Source organism: Pseudopodoces humilis, chromosome 11 (assembly GCF_049639895.1).
Source record: "Pseudopodoces humilis isolate 2021_Gansu_Grassland_sample_001 chromosome 11, ASM4963989v1, whole genome shotgun sequence".
Classification (NCBI taxonomy): domain Eukaryota; kingdom Metazoa; phylum Chordata; class Aves; order Passeriformes; family Paridae; genus Pseudopodoces; species Pseudopodoces humilis.
This window is the reverse complement of record NC_142210.1, coordinates 23,262,274-23,279,710: the sequence shown is the minus strand read 5'-3', so window position 1 is coordinate 23,279,710 and position 17,437 is coordinate 23,262,274.

Here is a 17,437-nt window from a genome sequence, read left to right as displayed (position 1 = left end):
TTTTTGCATAGTTCCAAATCTCCCATTTAATTCCACTTTAATTTAAATGTTTCCCGTTAACTTTCTGCATTATTTTTTTCGGCTTAAAAGAAGTTACTTTGTTTTTTTACCCTCTAAACTTCACCGAGGGAATGCAAAATTGGGTCAAACTCCAGCTTTATTTTGTTCTGCTGCAACGTTTTATTCCTGGTATGAAATGATTTTGTTTGTAGGAGTTGCCAGGGGTAAATTTAACTTGATGTTTCAGCTGGAAAAGGTGGCACATTCCTGGTGTGCAAAATGTGCTGCTCCCACTTTTCCTGAGCAGCTCCCCAAAGATGGAAATGACCTGGGGGGAGGAGTTGAAAATAATTATGGCAATTTTTGTGTTGGACTAAAGTATTTTAGTTTGGAGGCATCAGCTCCTTTAACAACATTTGGGGTAAATATCCACAAAATCCTCAAATTCTCTTCTTTTGCTGAGTCCTACAAGGAGATTTTGTGGTTTTCTGGGAAGGGAAATGTGCTGGGATGAGGTTGGTGGTTGTGTTATTCCACATCTCCCAAAATATTTTGGGAATATCAAACCTTGGAGGAGAAAACTATTGGATTAACTGCTCCCAGTGGAGCTGCCTGGCTCCACTAAAATAAAAACCATTAACCCCAAACTTTGGGAAATGGATCTGTTGTTGCTAAAATTTTAAAGGGTGATCAGTGATGTGAGGTCAGTTCCAACAAGAGCTCTTAAAAGGTGGCGGGGGGAAAGCCATGAGAAACCTTCATAATTTTCTAATTAACACACAGGATCTGAAACAAATTTAAATTTGGTTAAAGCTAAAATTTCATGGAAGAGAGAGAGAAAATAGTGTCCCACAAAACATTTAATTATTTCGATTTCAAATTTTTGATTTTGAGTCTTTGAAAACTTTCTGCACATTCATGGGCACAAACTATTTCTGGATTTTCACCATAAATTTTGGGCTGTTCTGGGAGGAAAGGGAAGAGGGAAGGGTGTGAGAACCCCGAAGGGAGAGGCTGTGGACGCAGCAGGAGATCCTTTGAAGCCCTCAGGACTCCCCCAGGGGGACTTTGTAGCCCAAACAAACCCCGTGGGAATCCCTGTCCATGGAATATTTGGCTTTTTCCAGGAGTTTTTCTCCCATTCTGGATATTCCTGTATCAGTCACAGCCAGGATTGCTCCAGGCCAGGGTTGGAGCTGCAAGGAGCACAGGGAGAAAATGTGTGGAAAATCACAGTGCCAGGGGTTTGTTCCTTGCTGGATTGAGATAAAGAGGAGCAGCAGCACTGACCAGACAGCCCTCAGGACATTTTGGGGTTTTTTTGGTTTTTTTTTTGTTGGTTTTTTTTTTCCCATTTCTTGAAATCTCTTTGCTTTAACATCATTATTTATATATTTATTTATTTCTTCATTTATTTATAATTTTTTTTAAATTCTTTTTTTCACTATCACCTAATGGTATTTAAGAATATTTTAAATTAAGAAATGCAAAAAAAAAAATTGTTGTAGGAGAGACAAGGAAGAGGTAAAATGAGTTGCTAAACCTTTAGAAAAGGTGAATATTTATAATGATTTTGCTGATATTATCGTTGCATTACTGGATGCACTGACTGGAGTAATTAGTACAAGCTGCAAGTTAATTGGTGTAAAATAATAATGATAAAAGATTGTTTTAATTGCTTTCATTTTCTGTTAAAATGATTTTTCCAGGATATTCTCTGATTTCCCTCTGATAAAAATGGAATAATTTTTTTTTTTTTTAGCCGCCTTGTAAATCTGAATTAACAGAAACTGCAATTCACAGAGTGCCAGAATGGTTTGGGATGGGAAGGATTCAAAGATCCCCTGAGCAGACAGGATTTCCCCAATGTTTCCTGCAGGTTGGGAATGTTAAATGGATGGGAAGATCCACTGGATGGTGTAACTTTAAAAAAAATTTAAATAATTAATTTCTATTCTGTGGGACACTCTTTCCTCTTGCTCTTACATATTAGCTTTAAAAGATTAAATTTGTTTAGTGTTATGCATGTTAATTAGAAAATGATGAAGATTTTCCAGGCACAAGCATAAATTTTACAAGTGGTGCTAAAGTCCTATCCACAGATAATAAATCCCAGCTATATCACCAATAATTGTGTTATTAAAATTGATACTTTCAATCACTAATAAAGAAATCAATTTGGCAGTGTGGCTGAAATAAGAACACTTCCCTCTTTTCAAATTTCATAGGAGTTTAATGAAATATTTGCATGGTGAGCTTTAGGTGCAATAATCCCATAAATCAGATGGGGGTTAGCAGAATAGAGGACAGATTTTCAGGTGAAGTAGGAATTTATTCCCTCCCTGGAAAGCGGGATTTGGGGTTACCTGAGGTGTTCAGGACGTGATTTCCATGAGAAAATGGAACTTTTTTGGAGTTTTTAATGGAAATATTTGAAGAATGGCTCCTGAGGAGGCGCCAGGGTGATCAGAGGGATGGAGCAGCTCTGCTGGGAGGAAAGGCTGGAGAATTGGGATTGTCCAGCCTGGAGAGGAGAAGGTTTGGGGTGAGCTCAGGGTGGTCTGGAGGAGCTGCAGGAAAGATGGAGAGAGACTTTGGAGAAGGCATGGAGGGACAGGACACAGGGAACGGCTTCAAATGGACAGAGAGCAGGGTCAGATGGGATATTGGGAAGGAATTGTTCCTGGGAGGGTGGGAAGGGGCTGGGATGGAATTCCCAGAGGAGCTGTGGCTGCCCCTGGATCCCTGGAAGATCCCAAGACCAACTTGGACAGGGCTTGGGACAGTGGGAGGTGTCCCTGCCATGGCAGGGGGTGGCATTGGGTGGGATTTAGGGTCCTTTCCATCCCAAACCATTCCACGATTCCCTGATAAGAATTCCCACTTTCCAGGCTCCAATTTCACCTGTGCTTAACGATGTTCAATTCCATTTTGATTTAAGGGTTGTTTAAACGAATAAAACGTGAAAGCTACCGAACCAAAGCTGCAAGTTCTCCGACTTAAATGAGGTTTGAATGCACTAAACATTCACGGAGCTCCTAAATTCCCTCTTCCTTTGTTTCCCTTTCCTTTGTTTCCAGGCTTTTAACAACAGCAACTGTCACGTTGGTAATTACAGCGCTGCAGATTTTCCAAATGCCCTTTTTTTCGTCCTTTAGCACTCAGCCCTTCTCCTTTGGGCTGTTAGAACATGAGAAAATTGTCTGAAAAGATTGCTGTGGTTTGAGGCACCTTCTGAAGCGCCTCTAGTTTTTTTAAAAAAACATCATTTTGTGGGAATGACAGCTTGATGTTCTATGAATATCCCTGCTCCCATCCCCACAGCCTCCAGCAGTTTATTTACCACACACTCCCAAGGATTTTGGATTTTGTAGCCTGCAAGGTCAGGCACTCTGCTGGAAGCCAAGCTGGGATGCAGCACCCTCCTTTTTCCTTGAAATTTGGGAGAGCAAAGTTGGTTGTTTTTTTTTTCGTGGAGTCACAGAATTCTCCAGGTTGGAAGGGATCTCTGGGAGCATGAAGTGCCCTGAAATGCCACAACCACCGGGCTTTTAAATCCCTGCAGAGATGGGGACTCCACCACTGCCCCCAGCCAGGGTTGGATAACCCTTCCTGTGGAGAAATTTTCCAGAATATCCAACCTAAACCTCCCCTGGCACAACTTGAGGTATTTTCCTCTTGTCCTGTCGCTGATTCCTGGGGAAGAACCAACCCCAGCCTCCCTTCAGGTGATTGTAGAGAGAAATAAAATCCCTTCTGAGCCTCCTTTTTTCTTGGGATGCAAAGTTTGTGCTTCCTTCAGGCTTTTCCAGGTTCCTTTAGGTTTTTCCAGGTTCCTTCAGGTTTTCCCAGGTTCCTTCAGGTTTTCACAGGTTCCTTTAGGCTTTCCCAGGTTCCTTCAAGCTTTTCCAGGTTCCTTCAGGTTTTTCCAGGTTCCTTCAGGTTTTTCCAGGTTCATTTAGGTTTTCCCAGGTTCCTTTAGGCTTTCCCAGGTTCCTTCAGACTTTTCCAGGTTCCTTCAGATTTTCCCAGGTTTCTTCAGGTTTTCCCAGGTTCCTTCAGGCTTTTCCAGGATCATTTAGGTTTTCCCAGGTTCTCTCAGGCTTTTCCAGGCTGGGATGCAAAGGCAGAAGTCTCTGAGAATGAATTATTCAGCACAAATCATGCTGGAGGTCCATGGGTGCAGAGCTGCTGGCTTGACCCAACAGTCTCAGCAATTCTTACAAACAATGTGGAAAATCAAGTAGAAAAGAGAGTTAACCAAAAGGTTGGAATTTCCCTTAACAAACAGAGAAAGAAACAGATTCAGAAGAGTGGGTTTGGCTGTGTCCATCCCTCAGAGGGAGGTACCAGATCCTGCATGATGTGGAATCTGGGAAAAAAAAGGGATCTCATTTGCTGCTTCTGAAAGCAAAGCTGTGATTAATTCTAGTAAAGCTACTTAGAAATATTTGAAAAAGAAAAAAATATTTAAAAAAAAAAAAACAAAACCCATCAAACTTCATTATTGTACTGGGAAAAAATGGCATTGAGGAAGAATTAACGGCAGAGAATTCCTGGTTTCATGGATTGATCCAACTTTCCTCCATGAGGGCCATTCCCAGGGTGGTCAGCCCAGCCCTGGAGATCTCAAATGGGACTTGAAGGATTTCATATTCTGTAAGATTCATCTTTTAATGTTTAATATGTCTTGAAATTGTCTTGTTTGTCATTTAAGAAGATGGAACAATGTTTTATCTCTCATTTTTTACCCTCTAGGTTGTGCACTAGGAGTTAAACTCTGCTCAGATCTCAGCAGAACAGCTCAGAATGGCTGGGTTGGTGTAATTAAAGTCTGTGCTAAATGAACCTCATTAGCAGCTCTCTTACACTCTTCTCATATTTCTCCTTCCTATTAATAAGAGGTTAAATTTCCAGCAGATTACATTTGATTATCATGGGTAGAATACTTAAAAAAACTGCTTTGTTCTCTAAGTTCTTTTTCCCCAATTTTTTTCTGGTTATTTAACCACCACTTCTTTTTCTCCACTTCTTTCCTGGTTATTCAACCGCCCTAAAAATGAGGTTTGAACACAAAGGAAATAAAATTATGCATAAAGTAAGATTTTTGTTCATGTAGGACTCATCCTGTTGGATTAATTCCTCCTTTGTTAGAACTTGTGTTTCTAAAACATTGCAGGCTCGCAGGTGACTTTTTAAATTTGCTTAGAAGAAGGAGGATTTTATACATTTACATTTTTAAAACAAAATAAATTCCTAGCACAAGTGAAAAGCCAATTTTGTCCAGAATTTCTTGCACATGCAGCATCTAAAATAGCTGCATGAGGATGGAGCAAAGTTTAAATGCTTTTTTTTCCCCCTCTGCTTCTTCACAGTTATATTTTTGAGCTCTCTGCTCTCTCTCTCTCCTGGAAAATTTTTGGGAAATGGAGGAGGATAAAAAGTGATGAATTCCAGGTTGGGAGGGCACTGAGTTAAATCCAGGCAGCGAGTTCTTCCTGAAATATTCTCCTATTTTCCAAACAGATTGGTTATGGGGTGAGCTCAAGTACTCAGGGGGATTTAGCAAGAAATAGGGATGCTTGAGAATTCCCAGATATTTCACTCAGCCGGGAATTATGAGTTTTTATTGCATTTCCATGGCTTCCTTCCCTGGAAGGAGTGGACCAAGGAAATGAATCTGCACCCCACAGCCTGCAGGAATTATTTATCCTCTGGATAAATGTGGTCAGAATTATGCAGCCATTCCCATGTTTTTACCTTAAAGTTTCTGTAATTATCCTGAATTAATATCACCCCATTTAGGCACTAATGGCGTTAAGCAGCAGATGAAGTACAACCATTAATGGTAAACAAGCAAGAAGGGAAAAAAGGGATTTATTCAATGCCCAGCATCCCAGTTTATCCATTCCTGGATAATTCCCTGCTTCCACAGCCAGCAGTAAGGAAGGAATCATTTGACTTATTAATATAATGAAGATCAATGCGATCTGTGAACACAAGGTTGAGGGAACAACATAATTACCCTTCATTTGTTGATGCAAGGAGGCAGAGTGGTTTCAATTAGTGCCTTAAATTGGGAAAGAGCTGGGAAGAAATTGGGAGCTTTGCTTGGAGCTGGAATTTGTTCTGTGTGATCCTTTTGTGGGACTCTTTTCCTCCTTTAATGATTCTTTTGTGGGATTCTTTTCCTCCATTAATGAGTAGCGATGATGTGTCAGTGTTGAGTTTAATCAGGAAAATCAAGGTAAATTTTAGAGTGGGAACATTTGGATTCCCCCCCAAACACATCATTTTTTAAAATTTTTTTTCCCCCTTGATCTCTTCAGGAGAAGGTTCTGGACTTTTGAAGGGGGAAAATAACCCAGCAGTGGCCTGGACTTGAAGCGAAGGAGCCAAAAAAACAACATTTTGCCAGCAGAAACCTCATGAATTTCTTCTTTTCTCTGGCCAAAGCGTCCTGTCCCTGCTGGTTATCCAGGGAATGGCTGAGCCAGGCAGGTGGGACTCTGGATCTGCCACATTTCCAACCTCCCTCCTCTTTCATTGTGGAGTGCTCAGCTCCCGGAGGGAAGAACTTGGAGCAGAAAGCCAGGAAAGAAACTTCCATTATTTCTTCATTCGCCTTTCAATGATGCTGTTGATAAAAAGGAGCTCCCATGTCTCTTCCTCAGCAATAACTGGTATTTTTGGGATTTTCCATCTTGGTTTGACATCCACACTTGCCCAATTCCATGCCCATTTTTCTCCAGGATGTTTTCCTAATTAAAAGTACTCTCCAGAGGATGGCAGATCCCTACCTGAGCCCTTTAGGATGTCTAAAAAATTCTGAGTTTTTACATTTTTGGGAGGCTGCCTCAGCCTCTGTGCTGTTTACCGTGGAGACTGAGTGGAGGTGCTTTTATTTCCTCTCCTGGTTTATTTCCTTTCCTCGTTTTCCTTGCAGGAACCAGGAAATTCCAGGTGGAAAAGCAGCTGAAGTGGAAGAGAAGCTCTGACTCATTTGAACTGATCAGGACAGGGCAGGAGACAACATCTCCCACATTGTGGTTATTTACCAGCTCTCACTCCAGGATTTCTTAAGAAATACAAAGATTTAGCAAGGCCTTGGCATGAAAAACAGGATTGAGGCTCATCCAGGCTTTTGTATCCCAAATATTCCCCAAACTGTGAGTACTGTTGATATTTCTAAATGTTTCTGTCTCTGTGATTTTTCTCCCCCGAAGAAGGGAGTGCTCCGGGGTTTTTCAGAAGGATTCTTTGATGCGTTTCCAGCTATTAAAGTTTGATTTTCCGCAGGGGTTTGGCAGGTGTGGGGATGAACACCGAGCACTGACCTCGCTGCTCTCACCCACTGCAAATCTCTGCATTTACCAAGAGCCACAAAATTAATGCTGTTGGTTTTTATAACCCTGCCTTCCTCTAAATGTTGCTAATTACCCTGATTATCTTGTCTTTTGCTGTTTAATTGTTGGTAACTGAAAGGCCATTTTATCCTATCTCAGGCTTTCCTAACTCATCTTCAGGGGCTCTGGAGAAATTTTGAATTATTTTGGGGCAATCTGGGGAATTTTTTGGTCAGAGTTTCGTGTTGGAGTAGTTTTGAATTCCTGGGATGGAAGGAAACTACGAGGAAGGTGGAGAGACAGGACTAGGGGGGAATGGTTTCCAAAAAGCAGAAAGGAAATTTAGGTTATTATGGAAGAAATTCTCCTCTGTGAAGGTGGGGAGGGACTGGAATGGATTTCCCAGAGGAGCTGTGGCTGCCCCTGGATCCCTGGAAGTGCCCAAGGCCAGGCTGGATGGGTTTGGAGAATCCTGGGATAGTGGGAGATGTCCCAGGGATGGAATGGGATGGGATTTAAGGTCCCTTCCTGCCCAAAATCATTCTGTGATTCCATGATCCTTTTAACATGTAAAAAAAACACCCCAAAAATCCCAAATCCCTCTAATCTTCATTGTCCAATGCCCAATTAGAAAGATCTGGAAATGCAGCTCTTTAATAAAGGCCCTAAATCCGAGAATAATTTATAATAAAATTTCCTCTGACAGAACATTCCCACAACACACAGAACAATAATTTCCCTTAATCCCATATTGGAAGGGCTTCCTGCCTTTGGGATTTTTGTGGTACAGCACTCTAACTCTTGAAAAAGCTGAATTTTGTATTTTTTTTTTTTTCGTAGCCTGATCAAAACAACTTTTCGATGTTTTCTCGCTGCATTAACAGGCTGGAATTGCTACTAGAAGTATCAGCCAATTAGCAACTCTTTAATCTCCTGCATTGTTGGTCACCACGGTGTGACAAAGTGACAGCCTGCCACGCTAATTAGCTGCCTTCTGCGAGGGGAAAATTGTTCTTGTTTGACAAATAATTCAAGTTAAAGAAGGACGAGGAAGTCTGAAAACAAAGTTATTCATGCAAAGACACATCAGAGAGCACCCAGGGGCTCAGGTAATTGGTGAGGGGAGGGGGGACCTCTCACCTTTCTGTAATAAATCAGAAAATTATTGAGTGGAAGGGATGAGGTGATTTTTAACAGTTTGAAATGAGCACAGGGTTCAAAGTGTTGTTTCAGGAACTTCGCTCCATGCTGGGAAAAGTTGGGTTTCTGGAGGTTGTCGGTGTTTATTCAGCTTGAAAAGCATCTAAGCTGCTCCTGACCTCCCTTGGGAGCCTTTTAAAGGTGAATTTTCACCTCTAAAAATCGGTGTTCCCATGGAAAACCCTGGGCCTGGAAAGAAGAAAGATTCGGGAGCATCAAGAAGACAGAGGGGAGCTCCAGAGCTTCCCTCCAATAATGTTTTTTAAAGCTTCAGATGAGCCTAAATCAGTTTGTTTCCATGAAAAAACTGCTTTGGATCTGGTCACAGCCTGAATGAGAAGTCCTTGGAGCATTTGTTTTGGTGAAATGAGAGGTTCAAGGAGCTGAGCAAAAATATTCACCAAGAATCAGAAAACAAGTCATGACATTTTATTGTTTATATGGCAGTCAAATAGCTTTTGTGGTTTTTATTTTTGTGATAAAATGCAGCAAATTCAACGAAGTTTGGTGTTTCCAGCTTTTTTCAAACCTGAACTCCCTGCAAAAAAAAATTTAGAAATGAATTGAGAAGGAAAAAATCCCTAAACATCTGCAAAGCCAATTCAGTGATTTTCAGCTTTTAGGTGCTGAAATTTGAACTAAAAAAAAGCAGCAAATAAAATACAATAACATAAACAATAAATAAATAAATAAATAATATAAATAAATAATAATAAATAAAAACAGTTCTGATTTTGGATATTTGGTGAAAGAGGAGTTTGAAATTTGAACTAAAAAAAGCAGCAAATAAAATACAATAATATAAATAAATAATAAATAAATAAATACAATAATATAAATAGATAATAATAAATAAAAACAGTTCTGATTTTGGATATTTGGTGAAAGAGGAGTTTGTTTTTCTGGATCGAGCTCCTATGGGAGTGCAGGTGGAACTCTGCCTTCTCATCCGAGCACTCCACTCTGGAAAGATTTGGGAGAAGCAGGAAGGCATTCCCAGAAGAGCCACAAAAAATTATGAAAGGACTAAAGAGATTGATGACTTGAGGGGTGAAGAATTATTAAGGGAGCTAAATCTGAATTGCTTGCCCGTGTAAATGATGGATCCCAAACATTCCAGGAGCTCTCCCGGGTCCGTGATGGATTGGGTGGAATGAAGGAAGAGGATGGAGAGAATGATGATCTGCTGGGGTGGCAGGAACAGTGATTTTGGATTAGATCAGCAGGATGGGAGCAACATCTCCTCTCTGGCAGCTGATGCTGACAAAAAAAACCAAGGCAAAGGAATCTCTGCTGGGTAAAATTATGGATTTATCTGTCTGAGGAGAGGAGTTTGTAGGTTTAAGTCTATGGATGGGAAGGTGGAAAGTAATTAGGGCAAAAGTAAGTTTTATAAAAGGTTTGATAATTTCTATGGCCACAGAATCCTTGGTTAATTCACCAGATCTGACTGGGAATTTTAGGATTTTGTTGTCCAGCTCTGACAGATTTGGGACAGCAGCTGCTGGAAATTCACTGTAGAACTTTCCAATACTCACAGGATTGCCAGTGAAGCCACAGCCAGGTTGGGAATTGCACCAGGATGGATTTTGGGTGCCAAACTTTCAGTTTCTCTGCAGGCTCCTGCTGAATTGTGACATTTGGATCCTTAGAAGTCCACATCAAAACTCCCACGGACACCACTGGGGGCTGTATTTCCCTGAAAAACAACAGGAATTTGCCCGAGTGGAGACTGAGTAGAAACCCAAGAAGGAGCTCAAGGGTTTTTCCTTGCCAGCTGTAAGAATTTGACTGAAGGTGTTTGGCACAAGTGTCCTTGAGCTCAGAGAGAAAAACCCTGACGTATTTATGACTTTGAATTATTTAATGAATTCTGCTGCAGTTCTCACCCTCTTTTCTGATGAGCGCTGTAAGGTCAAGACCTCCTGGAAGAATACCTGGAGATGCTGGAATTCCATCCAGTGGCAAACCCAAATCCTGTTAATTGGATTAATTCCTGGAAGAATCCACAACCATCTCCAGTTTTAGCTGCAGCCACGCTAAAACTAAATTGTTTTCTTTCCTATTTTCCTTTCCCTGCGGGCAATTTGCGAGTGCGTAATATGAAATATGAGCAGGAACTGCTCCTCAGAGTTATTCAGGATTCTTTTCCAGCCTCTGCTCCAAATTTTCAGTCAATCACAGACCATAATAGGCTATTTGTCACCACGGATATCTGTATACATAAAAGATAAGTAGGTGCTGAATATCTGCTTTTACCAATGTTCCGAGCACTGCCGGTGATATTTTATTTTCTTTTATCTCCTCTGTGTATCTCTGGAGCAGGGGAGTGTCACTGGGTGTATCCCAGCGAAACAGGATGGATTTTAATCAACTGCTGGGAAAATGAGATATTACACCAGGATGAGAATGGCTGCTTGATAAAAGCACCTCTTTCAAAGTAAAATTCCGCAGCGTTCTGGGGTTTGGCGCTGGTGTCAAGCGCTGAATAAAAATGACATAAAAAAAAAAATAATCGAGCTTGAGGTATTTTTCTCAAGGTAGAAAAAGCAGGATCCGTTCCAGCTAAAAAGAGGCTTCTTGGGACATCCAAGGTGAAAATAGGAATGAATTCTCTAAAAGTGCTGTAAGTTAAAAAGGTGTAAAATGAGTGTGAGAAAAACCTGTGTGATGTTGCTTAAGAAAATGATATTTTACCAAAAAAAAGCTCTTTGTAAAAGCTCTGTCTGAGAGAAATATTTTTGCTTCCATTCTCCATAAGGAATCTGCTCTGGAGATGGGAGGCTTCCAGTGCTTTCTAGAAAAAAACTGCCCATGAATCTAAATAATGATGATTTGTTATTATTTGTTATTATTGCTATTATTTGTTATTATTGCTATTATTTGTTATTATTTGTTATTATTGTTATTAGCATTTGGGGTTCAACACAAATTGGTGAATTCAGGAATGGAGCAGTTTTCAAGTTCTCTTTCCTGAATCCATGAAAATCTCTTTCCTTTAGGCTTTTGGAGAAATCACTGGTGAAATGAGGCTGTTGCTACCAAAGGTAATAAAAGCAGATTTTTTTTCTGTGTTTTTGAGCATTCAGGAAGGGTAATGAGTGTACTCCAGGCTTAATTTGTGTTCTGAATTCACCCCAACACAAAGAACTTCCCCGGCTCCAGAGAAAACAAATGTTTATTCCTTCAGCTGGATCCGAGCTGGAGTTCTGCTCTTTATTTCCCATTTGTGGGAGGAGAAGAGGTCCCTGTTGGAGGCTCAGGGAGGGCTCTCCAGGTGGGGTTTGGCTCAGGACACTTCTCTGGCACTGGAATTCTCCAGGAGAGCTGTCAACTCCATTTCCCCCCAGTGCAGTGAGAAGGACGAAATCTCTGGGATATAATGTTGGATTTTGTTTACCTTTGTGAGAGGCTCCGGGTGGATCTGTTCTCTCCTGATAACTCTGGGCACTTTGAGCTGGGTGAGCCCAAAATCCTGGCTTTGGATGCAGAAGGATGGGCTGTTTTTCCTAAGAATAATGCACATTTTGCTCAATGAAGATGCTGTTTTAGAGGTGGGGGTTCCAGCCGTGGTGCTGCAGCTCTGCAGGTTAAATTCAGGGAAATGAGTTCCTGGTTTGGGCCTGGTTTAAAATTCAGCATTTGGTCCGCACAGCTTGTTAAATTATGAGGATTTTTTCATACCCAGATGTTTTTAACAATGTCCCTGAGCTGTTTTGCTCTTCTTTCCAAGTGTCCAATACTTCCAGTGTCTCCTGGCTGTAGGAGGAGACTTTTCCTTTTTAATTAAATCACTGAGATGGTAACTGAGGGCTATGAGCTCAGAAAGGATTTGTTTTCCTGGCAGCTGGGATCATGGCAAGTCTGACAAAAGCTAAAGCAGGTTTTTAGGGATGCAAGCCTTGTTTTTCTCATTCCCAGGAAGCTGAGTAAGTTATTTTTGGGTGGCGGATGCTTTCCGTACCGTGATTTTTTGGGTCTTTCCTCCATCTTGTGTGTGTTGAGGACACAAGGTTGGAAAATTGATGGGCAAATCCATGAGTGAGTTGGGCAGATGTGGTGCTAAACTCAGTTACTGGGGCCTGAGGGTTCATAACTTAGCTCCAGTAAAATCAATTTATTGATAAAGGGTGGGGAGTGAACTGGGAGGGGAAGCAACGTGCTCGACACCCCGGCATGAGGGCTTCACCCCCAGCAGCTCCTCACCCTGGTTCCCCCCAGCCAGGTGACACCAGAAAACATCACTCTGAGTAAAACTCGAGCCCAGGCTGTGATTGCAGCCAGAAAAGTCCTGCCAGGTCTGTGAGAACCCAAACTCTCCAGCACTGAAGGTAGGAACCAGCAGCAGCCCTCATTTCACCCTTCACGGAGTCCATCATTCCAGCGCAGCGTTCCTTCAGCAGGACACAACAGCAGCCAAAAGGAAAAGAATTGTCTCTCCTTGTACAGGAACACTCTGAGGAAAGGCCCCTGGGACTACTCCCAGCCAGTCCAATTTTTTCAAGCATATCTAGGTAGAGTTTTACCATCTGCTTTTAGCACATCATTTATCCAACGCTTAGGCAGAGACACAGGAATAAAAACCTGCTGCCCTCTCCTGGGGAAAGGTGCCTCTTAAAGAGGATTGGTGACCCCACTGGTCCAATTAGGTCTGGAGTTATTGCTTGGATATTGGAAATTCTCCATGCAGGAAGCAAAGTAGAACTGCAACAGGAGCAGAAGTCGTTTTTCCTTCAGGTCTTGCTTTTTTTCCCCCCTTTATCTAAAAGATTTGTTATTCAATAGAGAGTATGATGACACATGTAAGTAAATTAAATTAAAGCTGGGTTTTGTGATTTATAGGAATATAATGATTTTTATTGTATTTTACATTTTTAAAGGTACTTTTGAAATAATAACTGATTTTATTTTGATATGTACAAACCCTTCAGCAGACAGCAAAATCCAGGCTGCTGGGCAAGAGGCAGAAGTGTCACATTTAAATTTATTGGCTACAAAGATGAAGAGAAAAATGGTCAGGAAAGTGAGAGGAGGCAGAGAAGGGATTTAGGGCAGCACAGGATGGATGGAAAATGTTTTGTCAGGGCTCAGCCCTCAAACATTCCCACATCCCATCCATGTTTTAGGAATGCACAGAAAGATTTGCCCACAAAGGTGCAGCTGCAGCTCAGCATTTCTGTGACAAAGGATTTGTGTGCCAGGAGTTGCACTTGGGTGTTTTCCTGGGGTTTTGTGGTTCAGGATGGGAAAAGTGAGGCCTAAAAAGCAGTGCCAAAGCCAAGGGTGCTGCTAAAGCTGGGTGGGAATTCAGGCCAAGGGGAAGGCTGGGATTCTGGCAGTGACAGCCACGAAGTTACAGCAGCTCTGAAAAACCTGGTGTGAAAAATAGGGTCAGGAATTAGGGATCTGTGTCAGGAATTAGGGATCTGTGTCAGGAATTGGGGATTTTTGTCAGGAATTGGGGATTTGTGTCAGGAACTGGGGATTTGTGTCAGGAACTGGGGATTTGTGTCAGGAATTGGGGATTTGTGTCAGGAATTAGGGATTTGTGTCAGGAACTGGGGACCTGTGTCAGGAATTGGGGACCTGTGTCAGGAATTGGGGATCTGTGTCAGGAATTAGGGATCTGTGTCAGGAATTTCTGGACGTGCTGGCCCTGCTGGGGCTCCTCCAGCCCTGGGGCAGTTCTGGGCTCCTCACAAGGAGGTGGAGGGGCTGGAGCGTGGCCAGGGAAGGGAATGGGGCTGGGAAAGGGGCTGGAGCAGCTGAGGGAGCTGGGAAAGGGGCTCAGCCTGGAGAAAAGGGGGATCAGGGGGAATTTCTGGCTCTGCACAGCTCCCTGCCAGGAGGGGACAGCCAGGTTTGGGATCTTATCCCAGGGAACAGCGACAGGAGGAGAGGGAACGGCCTCGGGCTGGGCCTGGGGAGGCTCAGGATGGAAAACATGGAAAAAATTTTCATGGAGAGGATTGTCCAGCCCTGGCAGGAGTGGAGTCCCCATCCCTGGAAGGATTTAAAAGCCCTGTGGTTGTGGCCCTTGGGGACGTGGGTCAGAGGTGGCCTCGGCAGTGCTGGTTAATGGTTGGATTTGATGATCTTAGAGGGCTTTTCCAACCTAAATAATTCCATGATTCCGTAATTCCATGATGCTTGGAGTTTGTGAGAACCCTTCCACTAAACACTCCTTGATCCCCACTGGCTCATCCTAAGATATTTCTCTATCCCAGCTGTCAACTTTCAATCAACCTTTCCCAGGCCAATTTTTTTTTTCACAGCAAAGTTGGAAAGAGAGAGAATCTTTTCAGTAGAAAGATCACAAATCACAATTTTATTTTAACACCTTTGTCCTTAGCAGAACTCCTTCTAGGGAGAGGAAGGAAAGAACCAGGGCAGTGAAATTCCAGCCCATTTTGATTCTTGAATTAGGAAGGGTTTTCCCATTCCTGTCACCTCTGGCATTTGAGGGAAAGGGGATATGGAGAAGAGGAACATGGTGGTCATGAGAGGCAAGATGAAATATCCAGTCAAAAGAATTCCAGATTATAAGCTTGGCATTTCCAGAATTTCCTTGCCTCTTTCCTTCCCTTCCATAAACAACACAAGCCTGAGTTCAGCATATTAAAAAGTGTCCACTCAGATAATTACCCTTCATTATTAATTCTTCCCCATCATCAGCTTGGGTGGCAATGGTGCAGAAAAAGCCAAGCTTTGGGTATTTGCAATCTGCTGCAGTTTGGCACCTTCTGTGTTTACCCAAGACTTAAAAAAAAATGGCAAAACAGCTGTTTTTAAAAAAATTTGTTTATTTTCTTCCAGCTTTTCCAGTCACTTTTAATGCACACTCAGGCTTGAGATACCCTGAAGTTGCCAAGCTCTCAACACCCCACATGGGCTGATGCAGCTGAATTTTACTGAATTTTTATTTTTATTTGAAGATTTACCAGCCCAACAACTTAGGAACTTTCTGAAAGTCTCCTAAAGAAACTGCAGATTAGTTTTAAAAAAATGAATCTTTGCTGCCTGGTGTAGAACAGCTCAGCAGCAGTGAATCTGCATTGAGATTATCGTTAAGGTAATTGAAATGCTCAGGAGAAAATCTTTCCCTCAGATTTAGGTGGGTCTTGGTGCCTTCTCTTTGCCAAAGGTCTGATTATTTTTATCCTTTTGGGATTTTTATCTTTGGAGCTGCTCCTTGCTTGGCTTTGCCACCAGAATCAGCTCAGGGTTGAGTGTTTGGGGGTTTTATTCCTTGCAAACCCCTGCAGAACCTGGAATGTGCTGTGGGAATTGCTGCTCTTGGGTGGAATATGAATTTAAGTGAAGGTTCAGGAGGCTCCAGGCTCAGGGAGGAATAAAATATGAACAAGAAAGAACAGAATTTTCTCTGCATGGCCACAAATTTGAGCCTGTCAGTGCTGAGCAGCCTTGTAATTTTTGTGTGTTATCAAAGATGCTCATCCCAACCTTTTGAAGTCACTTAAACTGATAAACTCTTCTTGTTACTCAGAGCACAAAACTGCCAACATCAATTTTGGACACCAGGGGAAGGAGGGAGTTGGAGTTTCTCTGGGGAAAAAAAATATTCTCTGCTGAAGATATCTCACATGCCAAGTTCTGGCTTAAAGCAAAGGCTCAGGCCACTTGTGACCCTGTGGAAAACGTCCCTAAAAATGTTCTTTAAAGCACCAATGTTTACAAAGTGACTTTGAGAAGGACTCAGAAGCAGCCCTGGGAGTTTGACCACTGAAGGATTTAGGGCAGAGCCCAACTGGAGCCCAGTGGTTCCTGCTTGGATTGAACAAGTGGCAGCAGTGGGGCTGTTTCTGCCAGACCTTCAAAAATACTGAAAGTATTTCACATAAAACAAGCTCTAATTAAGAGGGCTTTAAAAAAAAAAATATATAAAAGTGCCGTGGTTAATAAATGATCACCAGAAAAATCAAGGGGTTTAAAATTATTCAAAGCCATTTTGCTTGAGAGAGATTTCCGTGTGAATTGATGTTATAAAATAAATGAAATGAAATCTGTGGCAGATAAACTGTGCTAACTTAGGGCACAGCATTTTTTGGTTCTTTAAGTACTATAAAAGCATCAGAAGTCTAAATAGGATTATAATTTTCCTGGATCATTCGTGATATTTGGATAATCTAAACCGGCCCAACTCTCTCTGAAGGGAGCAGCACACCCAGGGCACCAAGGAATTTCTGCTTCTTGTGGCTTTTCCAGGTTGTTTTGCTGTCTGAATAATTCAATTTGGTGATGTAAACACAGGTTATTCCTGTGTTTCCTGGCAGCTGGAACCCACACTGATCCCAGAGTGTCCCAGTTTGGAAGAACTGAAATATTCCCGATGGGAAGATGCTCAGGAAAGGAAAACTTCTGTTAGCACAGTTTTGCACTTCTCTCATGGAGGCAGCAAACTCCTGTACTGAAGGGACCTCCAGATCCATGGCAAAAATAAGGAATTTAAGCTTAGTCTCCGCATTTTGGAGGTGTTTATTTTCCCCCAAAGCCGTGTTAAAAGCAGGAGAGTGATAACACAATGTTCCAGGCAGAATTGCCACAGAACATTTGGAATGCTAATTACTGCAAAAATTATTTATATCCTGGTTTAACTTCCAAGGCTTGGTCCTTAACTCTGGGAAAGTAGCTGGGTTTGATGCTTGGACACATCTGAGTCCAGCAGTTGGAATTTCAGGAGTTTTTTTTCTGGATTGAATAAGTCAGAATTTCCCCAGATGAAGGAATTTTGCCTGGGAACTTATGGAACTCAGGCACCTGAAGCTGCTCTTTAATTCTCTGTATCCCACCAGCTGCAGTGATGCTCAGCTTAATGGAAGGAAAATGAGGATCAATCAATCCATGTTTTTGTATTTAATAAAATTTGTCAG